The 12,437-nt window shown below is 45.5% G+C and overlaps 1 protein-coding gene across 9 annotated transcripts in view; it reads left to right on the top strand.

Moving 5' to 3' along the window:
- Window positions 1–12,437, top strand: part of LOC124004756 (rap1 GTPase-activating protein 2-like) — a 128,821-nt gene that overhangs the window by 57,988 nt on the left and 58,396 nt on the right. The window contains exon 1 of one of the 9 annotated variants that reach the window (XM_046313513.1): window positions 7,175–7,483. The exons of 7 other annotated variants lie outside the window; for them this stretch is intronic. The gene's annotated coding sequence lies outside the window, so the exon portion shown is untranslated. Of the gene's footprint in view, window positions 1–7,174; window positions 7,484–12,437 lie in introns of those variants that run through there. One more of the 9 variants, XM_046313518.1, reaches the window with a different exon arrangement.

Raw genomic sequence — 12,437 nt, forward strand, 5'->3', positions numbered from 1 at the left:
CTCAATGAGCTAGTTGGCCACATCTCAATGAGCTAGTTCACCACATCTCAATGAGCTAGGCCGCTATTTTGGGCCTGTTAGTTTAGTTTGGCACCGACCTTTGGTCATGAAATCCTACAGTCCCATGGCCGCAGTCACCTTATTCGAGAGAGTGTGTGTGTGTGTGTGTGTGTGTGTGTGTGTGTGTGTGTGTGTGTGTGTGTGTGTGTGTGTGTGTGTGTGTGTGTGTGTGTGTGTGTGTGTGTGTGTGTGTGTGTGTGTGTGTGTGTGTGTGTGTGTGTGTGTGTGTGTGTGTGTGTGAGAGAGAGAGAGAGTGAGAGAGAGTGAGTGAGTGAGAGAGAGTCATCGTTTATCATTTGGTTTGCTCCCGTTCTTGAGAGGCTGTGGCTGTCTCGTGAGGAGTTGTCACACTAGAAGTGTGAGATGAAGAGAGAGAGAGGGGAGCGAGGGAGCAGCGGGTGGAGGAGGGGCGAGGAGAGAGGGAAAGTGCTGAGTTAAGTGTGTAAGCGAAGCACTCGTTTGTAGTCCACAGAGATGGGTGCTCCTCTGCACCAGCTGTGAAGGTCATCTCTCCCCTATGCTAAATTCTTGGTGTGGAATCCGTGGTGTGTGTACGTGTGTGTGTTTCTACGCTGGGTGGCGTGGACAATGAGATGGCGTAGTGATAGTGGCATCTCTTTGTTTTATGAGACACAGCATGTCACTGTTAGTTCACACCTGTTGTTTACGAAACATCTGACGAACACAATTTGATTTGCCTTTGTGATGTGGCGTAGTGAGGTGGTAGGATGGCTGGCTGGCATTGCAGTCTCACCCTGCTATTTGTGTGACACTGTGACTTGGCGTAGTGAGGTGGTAGGATGGCTGGCTGGCATTGCAGTCTCACCCTGCTATTTGTGTGACACTGTGACTTGGCGTAGTGAGGTGGTAGGATGGCTGGCTGGCATTGCAGTCTCACCCTGCTATTTGTGTGACACTGTGACTTGGCGTAGTTAGGTGGTAGGATGGCTGGCTGGCATTGCAGTCTCACCCTGCTGTTTGTGTGACACTGACGTGGCGTAGTGAGATGGTAGGATGGCTGGCTGGCATTGCAGTCTCACCCTGCTGTTTGTGTGACACTGACGTGGCGTAGTGAGGTGGTAGGATGGCTGGCTGGCATTGCAGTCTCACCCTGCTGTTTGTGTGACACTGACGTGGCGTAGTGAGATGGTAGGATGGCTGGCTGGCATTGCAGTCTCACCCTGCTGTTTGTGTGTGACACTGTGACGTGGCATAGTGAGGTGGTAGGATGGCTGGCTGGCATTGCAGTCTCACCCTGCTGTTTGTGTGTGACGACAGCAAAGCGTGCCAGGGTGGCAGATTGATATATTTTCATTTATTACACACTGGGGGAGCTGTGTGTCTGTGTGTGTCTGTGTGTGTGTGCACTCTTGGGATGAGTGCTTAGTATGTGTGTGCATGTGTGTGTCAGTCTCTATGTGTGTGTACCAAACAGGAACGGTGGCTGTCACAGTCGCTTCTGGTTGTGTGTCAGTCTGGGATACAGGCATCCCACTTCCCACCTGCTGACGTACAAGCACAACAAACCCCTGAGTGATCCACCGCGATGGAGGAGGCGCATGAAATGGTCCACCACACAGGAGAGCACCGTTGGTGGGGGAGACAAGGAGAGGACTCAGGGTGGGACTGGGAGGAGGAGGCATCATGTGAGGAGGGAATGGGAGGGCTGAGGTCTGTGAAGTCTGTGTATTCATGTGTTTACAGAAGCCCCTGTGGAACCTGGCTCTCCAGTCGGGTAGGAGGAGTGGGAGCTTGTTTGTCTCTCTCTCTCTGTCGCCCCAGAGCCTCACTGACACACACACATCTGCACACACACACACACACACACACACACACACACACACACACACACACACACACACACACACACACACACACACACACACACACACACACACACACACACACACACACACACACACACACACACACACACACACACACACAAGGGAGGCTTGGAGAATCCTCAGCTGGGATACAGATCCCTGACAAGCTCTACAGACAGATGAGTCTCGAACATGTAATAAAGCATATGAAAGTCAATAAACATGGGTAGTTAATTGGGTAAAACAGTGACTTCCTTGACATGACTCATATACTGTTATGACTGTTATGTGCTACTCACACATCTCAACAATCTTCTCGTAATCACTAAAAAGTGGTCATTAACTTAATTGTGCAGCAACAACAAAACAACATGATTTCCCTCATCTCCTCCCGTCTCCTAAGTCTTCGTGGGGTTGCCAAGGGGACAGGTGTCGGTAGGCAAATGCGCAGCGTTGGCTCAGCGTTACCATGACATAGACAGAACACTGGAGATGCTATGCAGATAGATCTAGTACCTCTACCTTTATTGCTGTGACATTTGTTGTCTTTGTTGTTTCTTTTGGGTTCTGACTTTAAGGGTTGAAAGCCCCCTCACTCCTGCATTGAGGCTTAACCAGGGTGAATACCTGATGAGGCCCTGATTTCCAAGGGAGACTGAAGGGGCAGGGCAAATATCAGAGCTATTAGAAATCAATTATTAATTCATCATATGAATGAGCCATTTTGCGTGGAGGTGGTCCTGGGAATTGAACCCACTACCTTGTCATTGCAAACTCCGTGCTCTAACAACTGAGCTACAGAGGATCGCTCGTATTAAATATATATATATATATATAAGTATCCTTGCGGTCATTGTCCATTTGCGGTCATTGCGGTCATTGTCCATTTGGAAGACCCATTTGCGGCCAAGCTTTAATTTCCTGACTGATGTCTTGAGATGTTGCTTCAATATATCCACATAATTTTCCTTTCTCATGATGCCATCTATTTTTGAAGTGCACCAGTCCCTCATGCAGCAAAGCACCCCCAAAACATGATGCTGCCACCCCCGGTGCTTCACGGTTGGGATGGTGTTCTTCGGCTTGCAAGCCTCCCCCTTTTTCCTCCAAACATAACGATGATCATTATGGCACAGTTATATTTTTGTTTCATCGGACCAGAGGATATTTCTCCAAAAAGTATGATCGTTGTCCCCATGTGCAGCAAACCATAGTCTGACTTTTTTATGGCGGTTTTTGAGCAGTGGCTTCTTCCTTACTGAGCGACATTTTAAGGTTATGCCGATATAGGACTTGTTTTACTGTGGATATAGATGCTTTTGTACCGGTATCCTCCAGCATCTTCACAAGGTCCTTTGCTGTTGTTCTGGGATTGATTTGCACTTTTAGCACCAAAGTACGTTCATCTCCAGGAGATAGAATGCATCTCCTCCCTGAGCAGTATGACAGCTGTGTGGTCCCATGGTGTTTATACTTGCATACTATTGTTTGTACAGATGAATGGGAAATTGCTCCCAAGGATGAACCAGACTTGTGGAGGTCTACAATTATTTTTCTGAGATCTTGGCTGATTTCTTTTGATTTTCCCATGATGTCAAGCAAAGAGGCACTGAGTTTGAAGATAGGCCTTGAAATACATCCACAGGTACACCTCCAATTGACTCAAATTATGTAAATTAGCCAATAAGAACCTTCTAAAGCCATGACGTAATTTTCTGGAATTTTCCAAGCTGTTTCAAGGCACAGTCAACTTAGTGTATGTACACTTCTGACCCACTGGAATTGTGATACAGTGAATTATAAGTGAAATAATCAGTCTGTAAACAATTGTTGTATAAATGACTTGTGTCAAGCACAAAGTAGATGTCCTAACCCTCTTGCCAAAACTATAGTTTGTTAACAAGACATTTGTGGGGTGGTTGAAAAACGAGTTTTAATGACTCCAAGCTAAGTGTATGTAAACTTCCGACTTCAACTGTACATGTGTCTATGGACCCTCCACTGTTGAGCCTGTGAAGACACTTGCGGCTTCACAGACAGTCAGACAGACACAGAAAGCCTTTGTCCATCCAGGAGGGCTTATGGGAGTGCAGTGCGAGAGTGGACACTGTGCTGTACTCTACTGTACTGTACTGTACAGACGGCAGACAATAGGAGTGGAGGGAGAGTTGGTGAGAAACATGCAAGTCATTGCGCTGTCAAACAGAGAGCAGATGAAAGGCAAACAGGTGGCCAAAGGAGGAGAGGGAAGGACAGACAGAGATGGAGGGAGAGAGAACAGAAAATAATTTCTCGCTGGCTGCAGTGGGTTCTGGGTAAGAATGATGGTGACTCGTGTTTGCCAAGATTTGGGGGAGGAGTTAGAGCATCAGCTGGTCTCAGACAGAGATGGAGGGAAGAGAGATGGAGGGAGGGAGAAAGGAAGAGAAATGGAGGGAGGGAGGGAGAGTAAGAGAGATGGATGGAGGGAGAGAGGAAGAGAGATGGAGGGACGGAGAGAAATTGGGGAGGGAAAAAGGGATGCATGGAAGAAAGAGTGAGGGAGGAAGAGAGATGCAGGGAGGGAGAGGAAGAGAGATGAAGGGAGGGAGAGAGGAAGAGAGATGGAGGAAGGGCAAAGGAAGAGAGAGATGGAGGGAGGAAGAGAGATGGAGGGAGGGAGAGAAATTGATGGATGGAAAGAGGGATTCATGGAAGAAAGAGAGAGAGATGGAGAGAGTGAAAGAGGTGCAGGGAGAGGGAAATTGAGGTAGATGAGGAAAGAGAAATGGAGAGAGAGAAATGGAGATAGACAGAGATCGAGGGAGAGATGGAGAGAGAGTTATTAGCGTTTGGTTTGTAATTTCTCTAAGCCTATCTTCTATTTGTTCTGTGCAGTTACGCTTCAATTCCAATGTTCTTGGCAACCGCAGAAGGCTTCTGATATGCTGTTTAAATGGAGATTTCACAAAGTGAGAGAGTGTGTCAAAAAACACAGAGGTGAAATCGAACAAGGTCACAGAGGAGATTAGATAGGAAACAAGGATGACAAAATGACAAGCCATTAGGCATACGTTATATACAATTTGGCAAATAGCACATATAGCAGCAATCTCAAATAGCAGTAGTCTCAAATAGCACATAGCAGTAATCTCAAATAGCAGTAGTCTCAAATAGCACATAGCAGTAATCTCAAATAGTACATAGCAGTAATCTCGTAAAGCAGTAATCTCAAATAGAACATATCAGTTATCTCAAATAGCAGTAATTTCAAATAGCACATAGCAGTAGTCTCAAATAGTACATAGCAGTAGTCTCAAATAGTACATAGCAGTAATCTCAAATAGTACATAGCAGTAATCTCGTAAAGCAGTAATCTCAAATAGAACATATCAGTTATCTCAAATAGCAGTAATTTCAAATAGCACATAGCAGTAATCGCACATAGCAGTAATCTTAAACAGGACATAGCAGTAATCGCACATGGCAGTAATATCAAATAACACATAGCAGTAATCACACATAGCAGTAATCGCACATAGCAGTAATCGCACATAGCAGTAATCTCAAATAGCACAGCAGTAACCTCAAATAGCAGTAATCTCAAATAGCACATAGCAGTAATCTCAAATAGCAGTAGCTTCAAATAGAACATAGCAGTTATCTCAAATAGCAGTAGCCTCAAATAGCACATATCAGTAATCTCATATAGCAGTAATCTCAAATAGAACATAGCAGTTATCTCAAATAGCACATAGCAGTAATCACACATAGCAGTAATCTTAAACAAGACATAGCAGTAATCGCACATAGCAGTAATCTCAAATAGCACATAGCAGTAATCTCAAATAGCACATAGCAGTAATCGCACATAGCAGTAATCTCAAATAGCACATAGCAGTAATCGCACATAGCAGTAATCTCAAATGGGACATAGCAGTAATCTCAAATAGCGGTAATCTCAAATAGCACATAGCAGTAATCTCAAATAGGACATAGCAGTAATCTCAAATAGCAGTAACCTCACATAGCAGTAATCTCAAATAGCACATAGCAGTAATCACACATAGCAGTAATCGCACATAGCAGTAATCACACATAGCACATAGCAGTAATCACACATAGCAGTAATCTCAAATAGCACATAGCAGTAATCACACATAGCAGTAATCACACATAGCACATAGCAGTAATCACACATAGCACATAGCAGTAATCACACATAGCAGTAATCACACATAGCACATAGCAGTAATCACACATAGCAGTAATCACACATAGCACATAGCAGTAATCACACATAGCAGTAATCTCAAATAGCACATAGCAGTAATCACACATAGCAGTAATCTTAAACAAGACATAGCAGTAATCGCACATAGCAGTAATCTCAAATAGCACATAGCAGTAATCGCACATAGCAGTAATCTCAAACGGGACATAGCAGCAATCTCAAATAGCAGTAATCTCAAATAGCACATAGCAGTAATCTCAAATAGGACATAGCAGTAATCTCAAATAGCAGTAACCTCACATAGCAGTAATCTCAAATAGCACATAGCAGTAATCTCAAATAGCAGTAGCTTCAAATAGAACATAGCAGTTATCTCAAATAGCAGTAGCCTCAAATAGCACATATCAGTAATCTCATATAGCAGTAATCTCAAATAGAACATAGCAGTTATCTCAAATAGCACATAGCAGTAATCACACATAGCAGTAATCTCAAATAGCACATAGCAGTAATCACACATAGCAGTAATCTTAAACAAGACATAGCAGTAATCGCACATAGCAGTAATCTCAAATAGCACATAGCAGTAATCTCAAATAGCACATAGCAGTAATCGCACATAGCAGTAATCTCAAATGGGACATAGCAGCAATCTCAAATAGCAGTAATCTCAAATAGCACATAGCAGTAATCTCAAATAGCACGTAGCAGTAATCTCAAATAGGACATAGCAGTAATCTCAAATAGCAGTAGTCTCAAATAGCACATAGCAGTAATCTCAAATAGCACATAGCAGTAATCTCAAATAGCAGTAATCTCAAATAGCACATAGCAGTAATCTCAAATAGCACAGCAGTAACCTCAAATAGCAGTAATCTCAAATAGGACATAGCAGTAATCTCAAATAGCACATAGCAGTAATGTGCAAGCGAATTTAGTCAAGACTGTGAAAGCACACAGAGAGTGAGGGAGGAGGAGGAGAAATGGGCAGAGCCTACACCAAGCCCTGCCTATCAGGCGGAGGTGGGAAGGGATAGAGAGCCGGGAAGGAGGGAGCGAGTGAGGGAGAGGGAGAGCGCATGAGAAAGAAAGAGGTAGACAGAGATGCAGAAATACAGTCAGTCTGCCTGTGCCGGTGACGTTGTGTGTGGCAGTGCTGCTGTACAGTGTGGTCCGTTAGGACCACTAACCCATCAGGGACTACAGCACAACACAGTCTGGATCCAGAACCACAACCAGACACCATGTCAGGCTCCACTCCTGAGCCCGCTCCTCCGAGGGTCCACTCTAAAAAGGCTGGGATCCGGGCTGCGGTGATTCTAATCGGACTCCTGCAAAAGTCGCGACGAGCGAAGGAGAGAGAGAGGGAGAAGGAGAGAGAGCGGTGGGTGAACTTTATCTGCTGTTTGGTCTCCTGGCTGGTCTGGTTGGCTCCCTGCCTGTCTCAGAGGTTCACACTCTGCACTGCGGTGTTAAGTCAAGCTTTCAGAGCAACTTTTATTGCCGTGCTGTTTCTATACACAGGTCAATGCTTGTCTGTGCCTTGTGTTTGTCTGTGTCCTTGTCTTTTGTGTGGATGGTGTGTGTGTGTGTGTGTGTTGTTGTTGTTGACACCACTGGTGTCTGTTTGTGTATATCTGGGTCAGTAAAATGAAAGGAGAGAGAGAGCGAAGTTAAAGGTGAGGAGGTGTCATTTGAGCGCTTGCAAAAGAGAAAAGAGAGGAGAGAGAGAGAGAGAGAGAGAGAGAGAGAGCGCTATGAGTCCCTCCTCAACCTATTGTACCCTCTGCTATATAGCTCAAGCCACTCCACTCAGGATCCAACGTACTGTGTTGTTTAATGCTACAGTATGTGTCTCTATGTAGGTATGGCTTCCATTTGCCCCCCCCCCTCTCTCTGTACTGTCTCGACAACACAATGGAACGGTTGCTGAAGACTCAAACTGGTCTGGAGAGTTTAAAAGGAAGGGATTGGCTGTCCTCAATGTCAACAGACCAGCAGACCAAAGCAGTTGAGTGTTAGTGACTCAAAGGGAGAGGTCTCAGTGATGTCAGTTTAATGGGAATGTGTGTGTGTGTGTGTATGTGTGTGTGTGTGTGTGTGTGTGTGTGTGTGTGTGTGTGTGTGTGTGTGTGTGTGTGTGTGTGTGTGTGTGTGTGTGTGTGTGTGTGTGTGTGTGCGTGTGTGCGTGCATGCGTGTGTGTGTGCGCGTGTGTGTGTGCGCGTGTGTGTGTGCGTGTGTGTGTGTGTGCGCGTGCGTGCGTGTGTGTGTGTGCGTGTGTGTGTGCGCGTGTGTGTGCGCGTGTGTGCATGTGTGTGCGTGCGTGCGTGTGTGCGTGCGTGTGTGTGTGTGCGCGTGTGTGTGTGCGCGTGTGTGTGCGCGAGTGTGTGTGTGCGCGAGTGTGTGTGTGCGCGAGTGTGTGTGTGCGTGTGTCTATATATTACAGGTGACTTATTGTATGTTGTTAACAGTGGGACTGCCAATGATGCAAATGTCAGGTGACAACAGTAAATAGTAATGCATAGAGAGAGAGACTGTACAGGTACAGGTACAGGTACAGGTACAGGTACAGGTACAGGTACAGGTACAGGTACAGGTACAGGTACAGGTACAGGTACGTTCTGTTGTTTATGCCCGTCGATCACGGCTTTCCTTAGGAAAGCAGAAATAGCATGGCTGTGAGGGGAGGTTTATTTTACAACACCAAGGCAACAGGGGACACGGTGCCCTGAGGTTCTTTATGTTAAAAACCAATGTTAAGGAACAACTTGTATGCACACACACACACAACGAGTCTGTGCAGTTACGGCACGGCGGACGTCACTAATCATGTAAACACTTAACATTAACACACACTAGACCTAGATGGTAGTGATGGGGATTGATTGGTTCTGTGTGTTAGTTAGTTGGATGATGAGTTTGCGCATCTGGTCAGACGTACACACATAGTCTATGAGAAGTAGCAGTGGTGGTGGGCCTTAGATTGTGTCCACAGGGTCTGTCCTCCTCATTGGACTAGCACAGCTGGGCTGGACACTCTTTAAAATCACTTAATGATGAATTTACAATGTATGCTGTCCCCAGTTAATTTGAACAGTGTGGTGCTCCCAGGTTGTTTGTGTGTGTGTGTGTGTGTGTGTGTGTGTGTGTGTGTGTGTGTGTGTGTGTGTGTGTGTGTGTGTGTGTGTGTGTGTGTGTGTGTGTGTGTGTGTGTGTGTGTGTGTGTGTGTGTGTGTGTGTGTGTGTGTGTGTGTGTGTGTGTGTGTGTACACAGTGTACAAAACATTACGAACACCTGCTCTTTCCATGACATTGACTAACCAGGTGAAAGCTATGATACCTTATTGATGTCACTTGTTAAATCCACTTCAATCAGTGTAGATGAAGGGGAGGAGACAAGTTAAAGAAGGGTTTTTAAGTCTTGGGATTTTAAAGTCTTAGGATTTTTAAGTCAGAGGGTGAATGTGTGTGTGTGTGTTTGTACTAGCTTACTGGCTTAGAATAGTAACCCAGTCAGTCCAGTGCGTTGTTGCGGTTGAGAAGGGTTGAGGGTTCTGGGTTCCTGTCTCCTAACCCTCCTTGTTCCTCCTGGTTGATTGGCAGCCCTCCTCCCGTCCCCTGTGAGGGGGGTTAATACCTGTCTAACTGGAGTTAAGCATATTCAAACCTTACTTACACCATGATTAGAATCACTGCTGCCTGATGATGATACAGTCTGGCCATTACTAGTCCCACATGGACTGTGTCCCAGATGACACATTATTCACTATAGTGCACAACTCTTGACCAAGGCCAGAGGGCCATTTGGGGCACAGCCATCGATGAGAGTGTGAACAGGCTGCTACCCCCACCACCACCACCAGGGAATTGCAGGCAACCGTGCAGCTATTTGTTAATTCGTTCAAATTAAATGTAAACAATTCCGGAAGTCAAGTACTTTTAATTACAACCAGGGAATTGTTTGTTGTTGCTCCAGGCTGTTATGTTGAAATCCAAGAGCATAATGTGGAATCTTTTTTTTCTTTTTTTTCTGTGATACATGGCATGACCTTTTCTGAGCATCTTACACATTTTTTTTATTAGTTCCCTCTCTACAACCTCTTTTCATATTCTGACTCACCCTTTCCCTCCTCCCTTTGCTCATTCTTCCTCTCCTCTCTCATTCTCTCATTCTTTCTCCCCTTCCCCCACTCTGCCAGTCTCGGAAAACAGTTGTGATTAGCAGCTGTTGGGGATCACAAGGAGACTGCACTGCTAGCCCTCCAGGCATGAACAAACACACACATGCTACTCACGCACACACACACACACACACACACACACACACACACACACACACACACACACACACACACACACACACACACACACACACACACACACACACACACACACACACACGCACACACACGTTCTACTCATGCACGTACACAAACACACACATACTAATGCTACCAATGCACACACACACACACACACACATTCTACTCAATCACGCATGCACACACACACACACTCACGCATGCACACACACACACACTCACGCATGCATGCATACACCTATAGACACACACAAGCAAACACACAATCAGCAAATATCTACTGGGAAGCCTGGCACAGAGTAGGTAGAGGTGACAATACAGGGAAAAGAGTAACCTCTGTGTGTCGGGCAGTTTGTCAATTAATACCTTCATACCACAGAACATACACACTCAGGTCTTCATGTGTGTGTGTGTGTGTGTGTGTGTGTGTGTGTGTGTGTGTGTGTGTGTGTGTGTGTGTGTGTGTGTGTGTGTGTGTGTGTGTGTGTGTGTGTGTGTGTGTGTGTGTGTGTGTGTGTGTGTGTGTGTGTGTGTGTGTGTGTGTGTGTGTGTGTGTGGCAGTGCCAGGGTGTGCATGTGGCAGTGCCAGGGAAGGAGCCAGTGAGCTGTGGCTCGTGTAATGGATGAAGTGGTATTGTCTCCCTAAGAAGTGCCCAGAGATGGGCACACTGGCAGATTGCATGGAGCTCTATTTACAGAGCACAGCTATGTGAAGGGATTGGTGGAAGATATTTTTAGCTTGGGCACTCATCTCCCCTCTCTCTCTATCTTTCTCTTTCTTCACCTGTGTCTCTGTCCAGCTGTCTCTCTTCAAACTCTCACGTGTACTGTGGGGGTTGTCTGACAGATTGTGATTTTTAGGAGATGTTGAAAGCATGATGGGTTATTTGAAATATCCCATAGTTCAGGTCCATTGACAGAGTCTGGGTTAGGTATATTGTCTGAAAGCACATTAGAATATTTCAGAGGTTCATTCAAATACCGTTTTTGTGGTTAGATCCTACTTTAGATTAGATCACATCCTTTATTTAACTTCATGTCATAATAATAACTAGGAACTGGGAGCTGACACCAGGAACACCACACACACACACACACGCGCTCACACTCACACACACACACGGAGAGAGAGTTTCCTCTGAGGTCTCCTATTATAACAGTATGGGGTTGGACCAGAGCCCAGAGAGGGGGAGACCTTTACTGGTGTTGACTTACAGAAACACCTGGCCTGTTTACCCTCACAGTGGGTGGTTCAGAGAGCAAGGGACTGAGGAAAATAAGGGGAGGAGCCGGGGGAACGAGAAGTGAGGCAGAAGACGGCTACCACAGAAAGAAGGGAGAATCCTATTGAACCTCAACAGGTTTCCCTCTTCATGTTATCTGCTCTGGAGAATTTTTAAAAAAAGATGTGAAGGCTTGCCAAGGCATTTCTGCCCTTGTTTTCTTGGCGTAATCCAGAACGTCAGTGGAAGGCTTTTATAGTAAAGTGCTCGAGGTTCTGAAATGTTAGTCGGAATGAAAATCTTCTTTGATGGCAATAATTATCAGTTGCAGAGTACTTTTATGGCGCTTTAACAGACCTCCATATAAATACAGCTGTTAAACTGGAAGCCTTTATGAAGTCGACAGGGAAAACCACCGCTTTTCTGTACAACATTTTCGTGTCAGTTAAGGAATGTTTTTATGACAGTAGATCTCAATATCAATAAAGTTGTTGCAGTATATTTACAGTATTAATGTAAATCTTTATGATGTCAGCAATGAAACCCATAGCTCCTCTGTGAGTTCTGGAAGGGCCTGGCACCCTAACACCCCTTGGTCCCCTCTAACTTCCTGACCTTGAAGGGTCTGTCTATAACAGGCCAACAGAGCGTGCTCTGTTCCCTTCATTCAGAAGGCTGTGCCTCTCAGTTCGGGACAACTACGTGTTGCTCTCAAGGGGCTCTCACCTTGTCACATAGAACAGGCGTGAGGGTGGTCATGATTCAGCTGTTTGAGTCTGTGCTGTGATTATG

Source organism: Oncorhynchus gorbuscha, linkage group LG19 (assembly GCF_021184085.1).
Source record: "Oncorhynchus gorbuscha isolate QuinsamMale2020 ecotype Even-year linkage group LG19, OgorEven_v1.0, whole genome shotgun sequence".
Taxonomy (NCBI): Eukaryota; Metazoa; Chordata; class Actinopteri; order Salmoniformes; family Salmonidae; genus Oncorhynchus; species Oncorhynchus gorbuscha.